The following is a 14,411-nucleotide window of genomic DNA, read 5'->3' on the forward strand; positions in this document are numbered from 1 at the left end:
GTGCTGGAAGCAAGGACACAAAACGCCCATTCTTGATGCTGTTCCCCATCTAGCTGTGAGCTCTCAATAGACCATCTCAAAATTTGGCTTAAAGAAAACAGGATCTGCATGAAAATTAAGATACAGGGTGCTATCCAGTGATCTTTGGTTCAGGAACCCAAAATGACGCCCTCACATTAGCTAGTGAATTTCAACAAACATGCCTGATTTGCACTGTCTACATGTAAACACAGGTGCACCCCTATGACTTCTTTTAACCAATGAAATGTGAGTGAAAATGGTTCCGATGGAAGTCATAAGCCATCGTGTGTAATTCACATTATCCTATTAATCTTCCGCCATAGCCATCAGCAGCACTACAAAAAGGCTGTTTGCAAGCAGGAGTCCTGGGATGGAATACTACAGAGAAACACCTCCCAGTAAATCTGCAAAGAATGTAGACCATAAGCAAACAGGTCTTTCTTCTTGGCACACAATATCTGGCTCTCCACTGAAAAATATTGTACCATCATATCTGGCATCCTAAACCCTACCTAATAAAAAACTCACTTGGTTTGTGAGCCTGGAAAGTCTAAGAACATGGTTCTAGTTTCTGGGCCTTCACATGTCTTCCTATGAGGGGACAAGAGTGGCAGGGGTGTAGAAAAATCGCTTTCTGTCTTATGGCTCATTGTCCGTACCAGTGCCATTGTAGCTTTTGAACTTTGTCTTCTCAGCCTTTCAAATGCTCTATTTTGCATAACTTGTTTCTTATGAGTCAAGTCCCAGCTATTGTCACCTCTCCTGGGAGGCCTTCCATGGTTGCCTACCTCCATGGGCTTGCTATCCTTTCATCACTACTGGAAAGTATCTTTCTTGTCTCTCTGCTTTTATGTATCTAAGTTTATATTTAGACTTGAATTCCCTAACAATGGTCGTCTTTTTCCTTCTGTTATCTCTTTCTACCCAGTAGCTCGAACAGCATCTGGTATATAATATGTGTCAAATAAACATTCGTGATCTTGCTCCTTATTCTTTGTGTATGAAGGTACAGACAGGGGTTCAGTCTATAAACTGAAATGCATAGAGTGGCAAGCAGTTGACATGAGGTTTATGAACCTCACACACACACATACACACACACACACACACACACACACACACACACACACACACACAGTAGTTTTTACTCCTCTCATTCACTCTTTCAAATACTCAATGCCTATTCAAGGGTTACAGGATTTTCTCTATTTATTCCATTGCTTGCTTCAGCTACTAATAATGGTCCCTCCTGCTTAGCCAACAGTTTTCCTATATGACACCCATTATACATACATAGTCTGCCACAGCACTGAGAAAAGAGGCTCCTGCTCCTGGGGTGGTTGGGTCATGTGATCACAAAAGCAGATTTTGCTAGTCAGAAGTATCCATTAAAAATGGGAAGATGCTTCCTAAATGTCTGTAGAAGTCTGTGGTTTAGTTCACAATATCTTAACAGATTCCGATAATGCAAAGAGCAGATGTATTCTGTAGCAAGAAGACAAATGTTGGGCAGAATTAAAGTTATTCATGTGTAGTCACAGTGGGAATATTTGCATGATATTTCCTTAATTGCACCAAAACATAACTTGTAAACAATAAACAAATGGAGAAAAAGCTAGCAAAAATTAGCCTCCTTTTCTTTCTCTTTAAAACCACTGATGTCTTTCTTCGAGTGCTCATATCTGTGTTCTGAAAGCCCAGTTGTGCATTCTGGTCTCTGGAGCAGTTTGTGGACCTGTCACCTCTGTGGAGGCACTCACAGTTTACCCTTGGTAATGAGATATCCTTCAGAAGCATTTGTGAGGCCTTCTCTCCCTTCTGAGGCTCCAGATTTGTCTGTTCTGGCTTCCCAATGATATGATCATGTTGGTAATTCACACTGCTTGAAAACAGCTTGCATCTGTTGAGTTTTCTTAAAATATTTCAATTAATTTGCTCTTGTTGATATATTCTTCGTGTGTTATTTTTTGTGAGCCACTGTAACAAGGCAACATAAGCTGGAGAGCTTCAGCAACAGAAATGGATTTCATTGCATTGAAACAAAGATAGTCACGAGGTAGATTCCCTTGGGGGGTAAATAACATGCTACACATTTGTTTCAGCTTCTGTGCCCATGGCAATCCTTCCCATCCATTGGCTTTAGGTCAAGGTGATGATTTGAATAAGAATGGTCCCCATAAGTCACTTAAATGCTTAGTTGTCTGGAAGCAGCACTATTAGAGAAGGATTAGGAGGTGTGGCCTTGTTGAAATAGGTATGGCCTTGTTGGAGGAAGTGTTTCACTGGAGATGGACTTTGGGGTTTCAAAAGCCCAAGCCAGGCCCCAAACCCTCCCTTCCTGCTGCATTGCTGCATGCAAATGAGAATGTAGAATTCTACTTCTCTAGCACCGTGTCTGTCTACATGCCACCATGTTTCCTGCCATGATGATACTGCAGTAACCTCAGAAACTGTAAGCAAGCCCCAGTTAAATGCTTTCCTTTATAAGAGTTGATCATGATGTCTCTTCACAACAGAACACTGACTGTGACAGACCTGAGCTTGTGGCTTGTTGCAGTATTTGTAAGATTTTGGGATTTTGGACTAGAAAAGTAGTTGGATGCTCTAAGTGGGGCTTAATAGGCCATACCAGTAGGAGAATGGAAGACCATGAGAGCAATGTAGATTATGATAGCAAGGCTCAAGAAGTTTCAAAGGGGAAGAACATTAGTAAATAGCCTACCAGTCTTGTGATTTTTGGCGAAGAATGTGACTTCTTTCTACCCCTGTCCAAAAAAATATACCTAGGGATAAGTTGAAGAGTTTTGAATTGACGCACTATGACTGCCTGTGTGCCTCCATGCTCCCTATGACAATAGACTAAACTTCTGAAATTGTAAGCAAGCCCTAATTAAATGCTATCCTTTATAAGAGTTGTAATGGTCTCATGGTGTCTGCTCACAGCAATAGAAGACTGACTAAGACAGGAACCTTCCTCTTTGTGTATCTTTATGTGGTTCCCTACATGTAAGGACACCAGTTACATTGGATTCAAGGTACATCCCAGTCCAGTATTAAGTAATTAAATCCCACCTTAAGTAATTAAATTTACAACTAATTTTCTTCCAAATAAGGTCACATTCTGAGGCTTTAGAGGTTAGAAATTTAACATATCTTCAACTGAGTTTTTTTTCTTTTCTTTTGTAAGAGAAGACCCATAACACTATGAACATATGAGTATATATATACCTAGTTATTAAAATTGAGAAATGCATATATCTCAATATGCCTACGAATCATTTTGTATATGTCTATAATATACTAGCCTACTAATATTTTGTTTTTATTATGCCGCGTACATAGTAAAAAAATTTAAAATGGAAAAAAAGAAGTGAGAAGAGCAATACTTTGCTCCCAGTGAAGCATTACCCTTCTTTGTTTTGAAGAACACTGCCCAAGTGTGTGAAGAAGATGAACTAAATTCTGTGAGGCAAGGGACACTAAAAGACATTCAAGAAAGAGCAACAGCATAACTGAACTTGGAAGGATGTCTGAAACAAAGCTAAAGTTTGTGATTAAATGCACTAAGCTTAACTCACCATAATTCAAACAACCCAGCACTTCGTTAGAAGTAGAAATGTTATTCTAAAGGAATTAAAGTCAAGGGCTTGATACCTCAGTGGTAAAGTGCCTGCCTAGCATTGACAGAAACTGGGGGCTATGGTCCATGTCCATACTCACCTCACTCTGGAGGCAGAGGCATGGTCTCCAGCTCAAGATCATCCTTAGGTACCCAGCAAGTTAAAGCCAAGTGTAGAACACATAAGACACATTCTTCTCACTCCCTTAGAATCAGCAAACAGGCATCTATTCTTGCTCTACCTTTGTTTTCTTCCTTTGCCTCCTTAACTTACTTTTTATCCGAGTCTTTTAAGCATCATTAAAGAAAATATCTCAGTGTGCTGGCAAAAGACCTTGAAGATCTTGGTTGTACAAAGCCTAATAGACTGATAAAACATTGCCTTTTCTCTGAGACTCAGTGCTCTGGCTAAGAAATGGGTAAAGATACCTGTCTTGGGTAAACATACTGTCTTAGTTAGGGTTTCTATTTCTGTGAAGACACACCATGACCACAGCAACTCTTATAAAGGAAAACATTTAATTGGGATGGTTTACAGTTTCAGAGGTTTAGTCCATTATCATCATGACAGAGCATGGCAGACATGGTGCTGGAGAAGGATCTGAGAGTTCTACATCTTCATCTGCAGGCAACAGGAAGTGAACTGTGCCACTGAGCATGGCTTGAGCATAGGAGACCTCAAAGCTTATCACGGCCCACCACAGTGACACACTTCATCCAACAAAGCCATACCTATGCCAACAAAGCCATATTTCCTAATAGTGCCACTCCCTGTGGGCGCCATTTTTTGTTAACTACAACAGATACCTTCCTCAGAGCTTCTGTAAAGCTAAACATGGCTCTAAAAACAGATTGCCCATTTCAATGTGTCACACAATGACCAACTATTACTAGCTTCATGAAGTAATTAATACACTGCATCTGTGGCTCACTAATCAATACCTGAGGTGAGACCACAGCCATTGTAAACCTCTCCAGTTCAATACCTATAAGATGGAGACAATAAAACTCATCCTGAATCTCTCAAAAGGATTTTGTTAGAATGTAATTGGAACGCATGTAAAGACATACTTTATCATCAATAAAAAGGAGACTTTAAAACTACTGTGCTTATTACTGTTGTATTGATAATGTAAATGCTATTTTCTGATAAATTTGCTACACAATAGCGAAACTATGCTTTAAGTCTGAGAGCTAGAGGAGAAAAATTAGCATCTCTCAGTTAGCTATTGTGTTATTCCACATTTAAGTAAGAAAGGGGGAGCAGAAGGCTTTGTGTCTGAGAGCACTTGGGGTGCTGAGAGGCACGATCACATAAAAGCAAAGTACCTGAGTGGCACCCACACGCTCAGGTTGTCATGGAAGCATCTGAGTGGCACCCACACGCTCAGGTTGTCATGGAAGCATCTGAGTGGCATCTACACCCTCAGGTTGTCATGGAAGTGTCTGAGTGACTTCTACACCCCCAGGTTGTCATGGAAACATCTGAATGACATCTACACCCCCTAGGTTGTCATGGAAGCATCTGAATGACATTACACCCCCAGGTTGTCATGGAAGCATCTAGGAAACCAGAGAAAATTTAAAACCCTACTTTGTAATTAGTGCTCATTGTCTATGAACTTTGTTGTTTGAGATCCTCTTTCATGTCAAGTCTTTATTCCTTTGAGGCTTATATTTTGCTTTAAGGTTTTGGAGTAAACAGATTCTCAAACAGACTGTCTTGTTAACTAAAAGGAAAGTCACACCTTGAAAGTTGTGGCATCAATCTCTGGCTGGGACCCTGGGGTGAATGAAATGAGCAACAAGAGAATGCCTGCCAAGAATTGGTGTTTTCTACTCTCTGCCTTCAAATCTGCCAAGATGTGAGCAAGTAGGCTCCAGATCCTCACTCACACTGAGAGCTGAGGCCACTGCCATGACAGACAATGTCCTCTCGCCCCACAACCCACAGGAAACCCATCCTCCCTAAGTTGCTTCTTGTCATGTAGTTGGTCACATAAATAACAAAAGAAACTAATGTGTCACCAAATGTTATCCACTGGCAAACAAAAGTCTTAGAAGTCAATAGTTCTCAAAATCCTCTGCTCACCCATTCCCCAATAAATTTTTATATAACCACAGTAAGACAGGTATATAAAATAGATATATCAATCAAGCATTCACAATAAATCACAAAGTAATTTGTTATTTGCCTCAACTTGATATGCCATGATTTGTTGACTCCCATGAAAAGCCTACCCATTTCTGAATGGAGACAGAAGATGAGTGGATGGGGGTGGGTGGGTAGATAGGGTCGGGGGAAAGAACAGGAAGAGAGGAGGGAGGGGAAACTGTGGTCAGCACGTAAAATAAATGAAAAAATAATTTAAAATATTTTAATCAGAGTTATATGTTCATTTATTTTGTGTATGATGTAAGTATGAGTGTGGGCATGTGTATGGAGGTTGATGACTTTGGAAATCCACAAAGTTCCACTTTGTTTTTGAGGCAAGGGGCCTATTATTTCTGATACTACACTAAGTGCTCCAGGTTCTGGATGACTGACCTGTCTCTGTCCTCCATCTCATCCTAGGAATTCTGGGATTACATATGTGAACCTCAGCTTCTATGGATTTGCTTTTGCCAGGTTTGCAAGGGAACCACTTTTACCTGCTAAGTCATCTCCTCAATCTAGAAAGTGTACTTAACTATTGATCACACATACGATTCTGCCATTTCTTAAAGATGAAAGCAAATGTGCACACTAACGAGACAGATGTGCTCATTTACTTTCACATGAAGACTTCAATCTTGGTTGAGTATTTCATTTACAGAAGGCAGACAGGGAGCGTCTTCATGTTTTTCAGAGTTGATATATACCTTGATATATATATATATATATATATATATATATGTAACTGTCAGTACTGAGAATGCGTTTTCACATAAATATGCAGCACAAAAATGACAGAAGTATGTTGAAGCCATATCAGAAACTGTTTCTGCCCCAATCACAAGCTAAATTCAATTAAACAAGAAGTTTTAAAAGTTAACCCAGTCAGGTGACCTGAACTAGTGGGAGCTCATGGACTATGGACTGACAGCTGGGGAACCTGCATGGGAATTAACTAGGCCCTCTGAAGATGGGTGACATTTGTATGATGTGATCTGCTGAGGGCGGGTGTCTGGCAGCAGCACCAGAACCTATTCCAGGGGCATGAACTGGCTTTTTGAAGCCCACTCTCTATGGTGGGATATCTTGCTCAACCTTGATGGGGGGGGCTTGGTCCTGCCTCAATTTGGCATGCTAGACTTTGTTTACTCCCCCAAAAAGACCTTACCCCCTCTAAGGAGTGTATGGGGGTAGTAAGGAGGGAGGCAGAAGGCAGAAGAAGGGGAGGAAAGGGGAACCGGGGTTAGTACGTAAAATGAAAAACAAATTTTCAAATAAAGAAAAGAAAAAGAACTATAATTTAAGTCAGCAACTCAAATAGCAATTCTTAAAAAGAAACATTCCAAGACAATACAATTCAAAGACAAACTAACCATCTCTTCTCTTGCTGAGGAATGGTGGAAGAAAAATATTTAAAGTCTTTGTTTCCCATAATTACACCATTATGTTTTCATATGAGGTAAAGTTCTGTACATTCAGTAAAACTTCACATAACCAAGGTGTTTTGGGCTGCATCGATTGGTATTATGTAATATAATGGTGATGTGTTCGGAACCAGGGTTGCTGAGAGGCCACACGGTACAGCATGAGATACACCAAAGTAGCAGCAGCACTTTGGACTTGTTACCCATTCTGTTTTCAATTCACACTTGATCACTGCCTGCTCAGAAATGTCGTGTGAGGTCCCAACTCTCAGTTAAAGGCACTGGGCCTCTACACAGCAAGCAACTCCTAGAGGCTCTTCCTTGTAGAAGTAGCAACCAGCAGCCGGGAGTCCACTGCCTCTCCTCCCTAACACCAACCTCTTCATCTCAAGAAGCACGTTTATTGAGTAAAACTACCCATGGCTGAAGTCAATAGTGAATGCCAAGGCAGTGCTTTGAATAATAAAAACTTCACTACAAACAAGCAAGAAACACTCCTGATCAAACACACGCACACACACATGCACGCACACACACACACACACACACACACACACACACACACACACACGCATGCATGCATGGAAACCCATAATGTAGAATGTGGTGCTGTTTTCTTTCTATTTATCCTATATACTAGGGAAAATCCTCCAAAGTAAACAGACAAATAAGTAAAGAATAGTGTGATGCTTCAGAAGCCAAGTCATCAAGCCTAACATAAATACAACTTGGATTTCCTTTCACAAAGAAAAAAAATCCAAATCTTACACTTGTAGGAAACATAAATGTATTGCTGAAAGGAATAGCAATCTATTTAGCACCATCGCCCCAGGACTCGCCACAGCATATTTTCTTAAGTGCTGTATTTTTAAAGCCCTGTTACCTACTTCCCTTTTAAACATACTGAACTGAACATTCTAAAGTCAGAGCATTTAGGGATGCATGGTCAGCTGAAGACATACCCCTAGAGAAAAATGAGTTATTTACGTATCAATCACCACTGCTGTATGAATATTTAGGAAAGAAATTATTTACAGATCCGCTGTCCTTGGCTTAAAACTTCCCACGTTGTATTTACTGATAGATTGATTTTTTTTTTTTTTGCTCCGGTATGTTTACCCCTGATCGCCTATCTCCCAGCATAAAGGACCTGCCTGACTTTGGACTTAGCTATCTGACTTGCTTTTGCACTGGAATGTTAGCAGATAGGATGAAACAATGACCTAGCTGGGATGTGCGTGCACAGGTGTGCTTGCACTCCTACAAGCCCAACGTCAATATTCCAGGAACAGCCCCCCCCAAAGAATGAATACACAAGAGAACAGACGTGAAGGTGACACGTGATGAACACCAGAGTGTGAAGCTGAACCACACAGCCAAAATCAACCCAGGCTAGCCAACCCCAACACAACCCACAACTGTGCAGGCCAGAATAGATGACTGATATTTAAGCCACGGTATGTGTAGTGTGGTGTGTTATACAATATCTGACTGATACAAAATTCTAAAAAAAAATACAGAAGCCCATAGAGAAAAACTGCCTTAGAAATTAATATGGGGGGGGGCTGATTCGGTGATTAGATTTTGCAGAGGACCTGTGTTTAATTCCCAGGACTCACATCAGGTGGCTTTCAAGTACCTGTGACTCCAGTTTCAGGAGATCCAATGCCTTTAGGTCCTGCGGGTACCTACACTCACATGCGCGCGCGCACACACACACACACACACACACACACACACACACACAACTTAGAAATAATCATAGGAGCTAGAGAAATGCTCGGAGATCCAGAGCACTGGCTGCTCTCCCAGAAGACCCAGGTTCAATTCTGAGCACCCGCATGATGCCTCACAACTATACAGTTTCAAGAGATCCAATGCCTTTCTCTGTCCTCCTGGGCACCAGGTATGGAAGTGATGTCAGGCATGCATGTAGGCAAAATTCCCATACACATAAATTAATTTTTAAAATTTAAACAATAACAATGGTGACAAATATTTAGAAATTCATTTTCTATAGTCATTAAAATAATTCTTTTGAAGTAAGTTGCTAGGGTGAAAAGTCATGCAATGCTTCAGAATAGTCACACTGTGGTAACCAGAACTGAATCTACTGCTGTCCTATGGGAATAAAACAAATAATACTTTATTTCAGTAATTGTTTTAGCTGTACAAAAAAATTGAAGCTGAACTGAAAAACTTACTCCAGGTTCATGATGGTAAAAATACCAATCTTTCTATTGGCTATAAATCAGTAGTCATGTCTGGTCTCTACTTGGTACTCACCACATACATTAACCCGAATTTCCTCAGAACACAACACTAAATTATTTGTGATTATTTGTGCCCATTTTAAAGATGTGAAAACTGAGGTTTGGAATGTCTAAGAAATGGCTCAAAGTATCACACTGAAGAGCTAAGACTGTGTTATGCCCCACCTCTGTTTGACTCATCACTGAAACTTCATGTTATTGCCTGCCAGAGTTAAAGAACAGGTGTATAGAAAGATGCAGTGAGAAAGTTCTCCTTCCACAAAGAACAAATCACTGTGTGAATCACAAACATGAGGCTCTTCTGTCTCATTGACTACTGAGAACCATGGCTGCTACCCTCAGATGTAGAAATGTGATTCAATTAAACAAATCTTTCTTTGGACTCGGGCTCAGGCTGAGGATCAGAGTGTGGATGTAAAACACACTTCCTTCTTCCCAGAAGCATTCTGTCCAGGAAACAATCGGGAGAGTCCAGGGTGAACTCTCTCTTGTTTAATGCAGGACAAACAGATGCTCAGGCTAACGATGGCTGGGGTGGGGAAGAGGTGAGGACTGGGGAGTCAGCTACATTGACTCGCGGAGAATGCTCACTCCGTACTGAAAGCAGCCAGCAGCCAAGAAAGAAGACAGACTATGCATGACAGAAGAGCGCTCTCTCTCTCTCGCTCTCTCTCTGTGTGTGTGTGTGTGTGTGTGTGTGTGTGTGTCCGTCTGTCTGTCTGTCTGGTGATTGGAGCGAAACATGGAGGACGGTGTGCGTTCCAAATACTCTGTGATTGTCCGCGTGTAAGGCCAGTGGGACCCCTGGCCAGCAGGAGTGTGCAAGATGTACTCACCCAACAAAACGTTCAGCAGGAGGGTTGGTGATGTTCCGCAACGGGTTGTAAGACATTTCCCTGTGTAAAAGGAGGAAGAGTTTGTTGAATCTATGGAATTTCCCCAAGAGGTACACAGAATTACAATACAGTGTTGCCGTGATTCTATTGTCCAAATGGGTTCAATTTTCATCAACCCCCTGGTATTTACAAGTCCAGGTGTGAGACTTTCTTCTCTACCCCCACTCTCTGATCTACAGGCAAAAGGCAGACTTCTCTATGACATCTGTCCTCCACCCTGCCATCTGACCCGAAGAGGAAGGAAAGGGTACCTCCTGATGCATTCCAGAAGAGGGACGTTAGATGTCTAAGGAGATTTATCATGATGAGAAAGTTTGTGTTCCATGTTTCTGCACCAATTAAAATGCATTACTCTAGTGCTGGATTTTTAGTAAACAGTTATCAGTAAATTAATACAGTCCCACACAAAACTCCTAAGCATATTTCAAAAATTATACATATCATTAAATGCTGTATCTATCTTTACTGAAAAGTAAGTACACTAGAATTCATTTTGTGCCTAATTTGAATTCTGATTCCAAATTTGACAGCATCCCACCAATGTCAATTGTGACCTTATGTAGGTGACTTAATGGCTGTGAACCTCATCTGGCTTCCCTATGAATATGTAATTACTGCAAAAAGCCAGAAGCTAGGAACATGGGTACCTTTGCAAGAAAGAGGAGAAACACTGATAACACAGAGCTTTTATTATTATTGTATTATTGTTTATTATTATTATTTTAAGTATATTGACTATACTTAAAATTGTGTCACCTGTGACATACATTTTAAAAATGTCTACCTTAAAGTATAAAATTTAACAGAAATGCATTTAGCTACATCTGTTTTTCGAAACTCTTACCTAGCTTTATCCTGCGTGCAGTACTTTGTTTACAGCCCACCCTTTCTGCTACCCAGGCTTCTTGGAGTCTTGCAAGGACCACAGAACTCTATATCTGATACTTGCTCAGATTTAGGACCTCATCTAAAGTGGACTTCAACTTCAACTTCTGAAAGAGAAGTGGGATCTAATGATGACTTCTGAAAAAGATGAGTCCCCTCAAAATCTTAGAAACTTGTCATCTCTGGGTTACATGAGCAGACCTGTGTGATGCTTCTCAGTAGTTCACGGTGACCAAGGGTGACGATCATGATGGCTTCTGAGTGCTAAGGCTACCCATACTCATGGACACAAGCTGTCTTTGAAGTGAGTCACGACCACACCCCCTTTTACAAAACTTACCCTACAGTCTGTGCATTAGTGTTGGGGGAAGTCCTGTGCATTTGTCAATAAAGACTGTCTGGCCAATAGGAATCTAGATAGGTGGGGCTAGGAGTCCAGGAGGATTCTGGGAAGGAGAAACACAAGAGAGTTCGAGATGTAACCGCCATTGGGGTAGGAAGCCCGGAAACCTCTCCGGTAAGAGACATACTTAGATTAACAATTATGGGGTAAATACTTAAGTCAGAGCTAGCCAGTAAGAAACAAGCAAGGCCAACAGTTTCATAATTATTATAGCCTCCTGTGTGTTTATTTGGGACTGATGCGGCTCTAGAACCAGGCGGGCGGAACGGCTTCTCTCAAGGAAAAAGCTTCTCTTTAACACATTAGCTTGGCTTTGAAAACTTCAGCCAATGCAGGAGCCTAATAGTTAAAGACTCGCAGCTATTTTTTCATGGTAGATGAGAGAAAGCATTTGTTGTTGTTGTTTGAACTGTTTTTCTGGAAGCTGGACTGTTTTCAGCCCTCTTCCCAGCAAGCACCTGTTCAGTTGAGGTATTGGTCTCTGTTGTTTTCCTGCTCCGCATCCTTTTTCTTTGAGAACATCAGCCTGACTTCCTGCTGGGACCCTGCACAGGATCCTTAGGACCATTGCCCAAGAGGCCCTGGTCTCCGGCTGAGTTACTCATTCTTTTGTTGATTTGTATTTTACCAATATTGTACTACTGTGTACAAAATTTCTGTTAGCTTTGCTGGGCTTCAGTTAGTCAGAAAGAGCTGATATATGCCTTGCAATCTCATGATACAGAAAAAAAACCCATGTATTATTGCTTACTGGTATTGTACAGCACTCATTAGCTACAGATGACAAAAATGACAAGATTTTAAGGAAATCTCAAGGGCATTCTGGCACACTGCTGTGCCTTAACAAAAAGAAGGACTCATACTCTTCTTGGTTATTGCACATCTGTGATCTTCCAGTTTTGAGTTTTATGGCAAAAACTGCAATCAACTTTTTCTTATTTCTTCTTCTTCTTCTTCTTCTTCTTCTTCTTCTTCTTCTTCTTCTTCTTCTTCTTCTCCTCCTCCTCCTCCTCCTCCTCCTCCTCCTCCTCCTCCTCCTTCTCCTCCCCCTTCCCCTCCTCCTCCTCCCTCCTCCTCCTCCTCCTCCTCCTCCTCCTCCTCCTCCTCCTCCTCCTCCTCCTCCTCCTCCTTCTTCTTCTTCTTCTTCTTCTTCTTCTTCTTCTTCTTCTTCTTCTTCTTCTTCTCATTTTCCTCCTCCTCCTCCTTCTTCTAATGAAAGCTTACCTTGCTAGTTAGAAAGTCAGTCAGGCCTGACGTTGATGGCGCACGCCTTTAATCCCAGCACTTGGGAGGCAGAGGCAGGGGGATCTCTGTGAGTTCAAGGCCAGTCTGGTCTACAGAGTGAGTTCCAGGACAGCCTCCAAAACAATACAGAGAAACCCTGTCTCGGGGGGAAAAAAAGTGAGTCAGTGTCCCCTGGATGACTCAACAGTTTAAAGCATTTGTTGCAAAAGCCTGACCACCTAAGTTTCAAGAACTCATGAAAGGTTGAGGGAAAGAACTGACTCCCAAAAGTCACTCTCCAGCTTTCCTGTGCTTACCTTGTGCTGAAAGCACCTGCACTCATGCACACACAATAATTATAAATAAAATGAGAAGTAGAGACACATTTATGATAACTATTCATGAATATGTTGAAACTGATAAGCAGTCATAAATATGTAAGCTAGGACCATGAGACACCACTTATGAGCTAGGTCTGCAAAGCTCTTGTATCTGATATCAAATACTGTAAGACATGGACCTATGGGGCTTTTATTTTGATGCACAGCTGTAAGGAAGCAAACTGAAAACTGGAACAACTACTTTGAAGAAGCAGCAGCATTGTGTTGTAAAGGAGAATATTCATAAGCACTGAAGCCTGGGGACACCAAAGAAACTCCCCCTCAAGTGTTCCAGGACACGTGAACAAGAATTTTCATAGCAATTTCATTCACAGCAGCAAGTACTGGGAAACATTTCAAATGCACATCCAAAGGATAATGGATGAACAAGCTGTAGTATAGTCACATAATGGAAAATTACAAAGCAAGAAAAATAAATGCCCTAGAACCTCACAGACAACATGGGTGAACCCTGCCATCTGAATGAAATGGCAAATCCCAACAGACAATGCAAGACACATGCATTTTATGTGTGTGTGTGTGTATATGTGTGTAATCTCAAAAATAAATAAAAATCCAGCAATAAATTCTATGTATATATGAATTCAGTAAAACAGTCTATATTAAATTCATTCTTGGGCTAGGAGAAAGCAGAGAGATCAGGTGTGGGCTATGGAAACAATTACAATTACATCTGCATGTTGAAATTTTGAGTGGCCACCTGAATCTATAGTTTATAGCTGTTTGTAACATCTGCTTCATTGCTTCTATGTATGCTACATGTATCCTCACATTGGAGACTATAATTTCACCCAAAAATATGAGAAAAAAACCATTGCACACATATCTCATGACACTGTGGCTATTTGGAGGTATTCTGCTGCCCATTTCCCAACAACCTTTCTTCTGACTTTTATGTATATTTTAAATCCTCCCCATTATGTTTTTCCTGAGATGCTTCTCATGGGAGCACGAATTCCAAACATACATTGGTTCCCATAAATGAAGGGAAGAAGAGTGAGGGGGGACTAGTATCTCGTGGCTTTGATAGGCACACGTGTTTAACACACGTTTTCTCCATCACAAAAGACGTCATTGCTATCAAGACCACAAAGAGAACTTGTCTTCTTC

This window comes from Mesocricetus auratus, unplaced genomic scaffold, assembly GCF_017639785.1.
Source record: "Mesocricetus auratus isolate SY011 unplaced genomic scaffold, BCM_Maur_2.0 Super-Scaffold_100029, whole genome shotgun sequence".
Taxonomy (NCBI): Eukaryota; Metazoa; Chordata; class Mammalia; order Rodentia; family Cricetidae; genus Mesocricetus; species Mesocricetus auratus.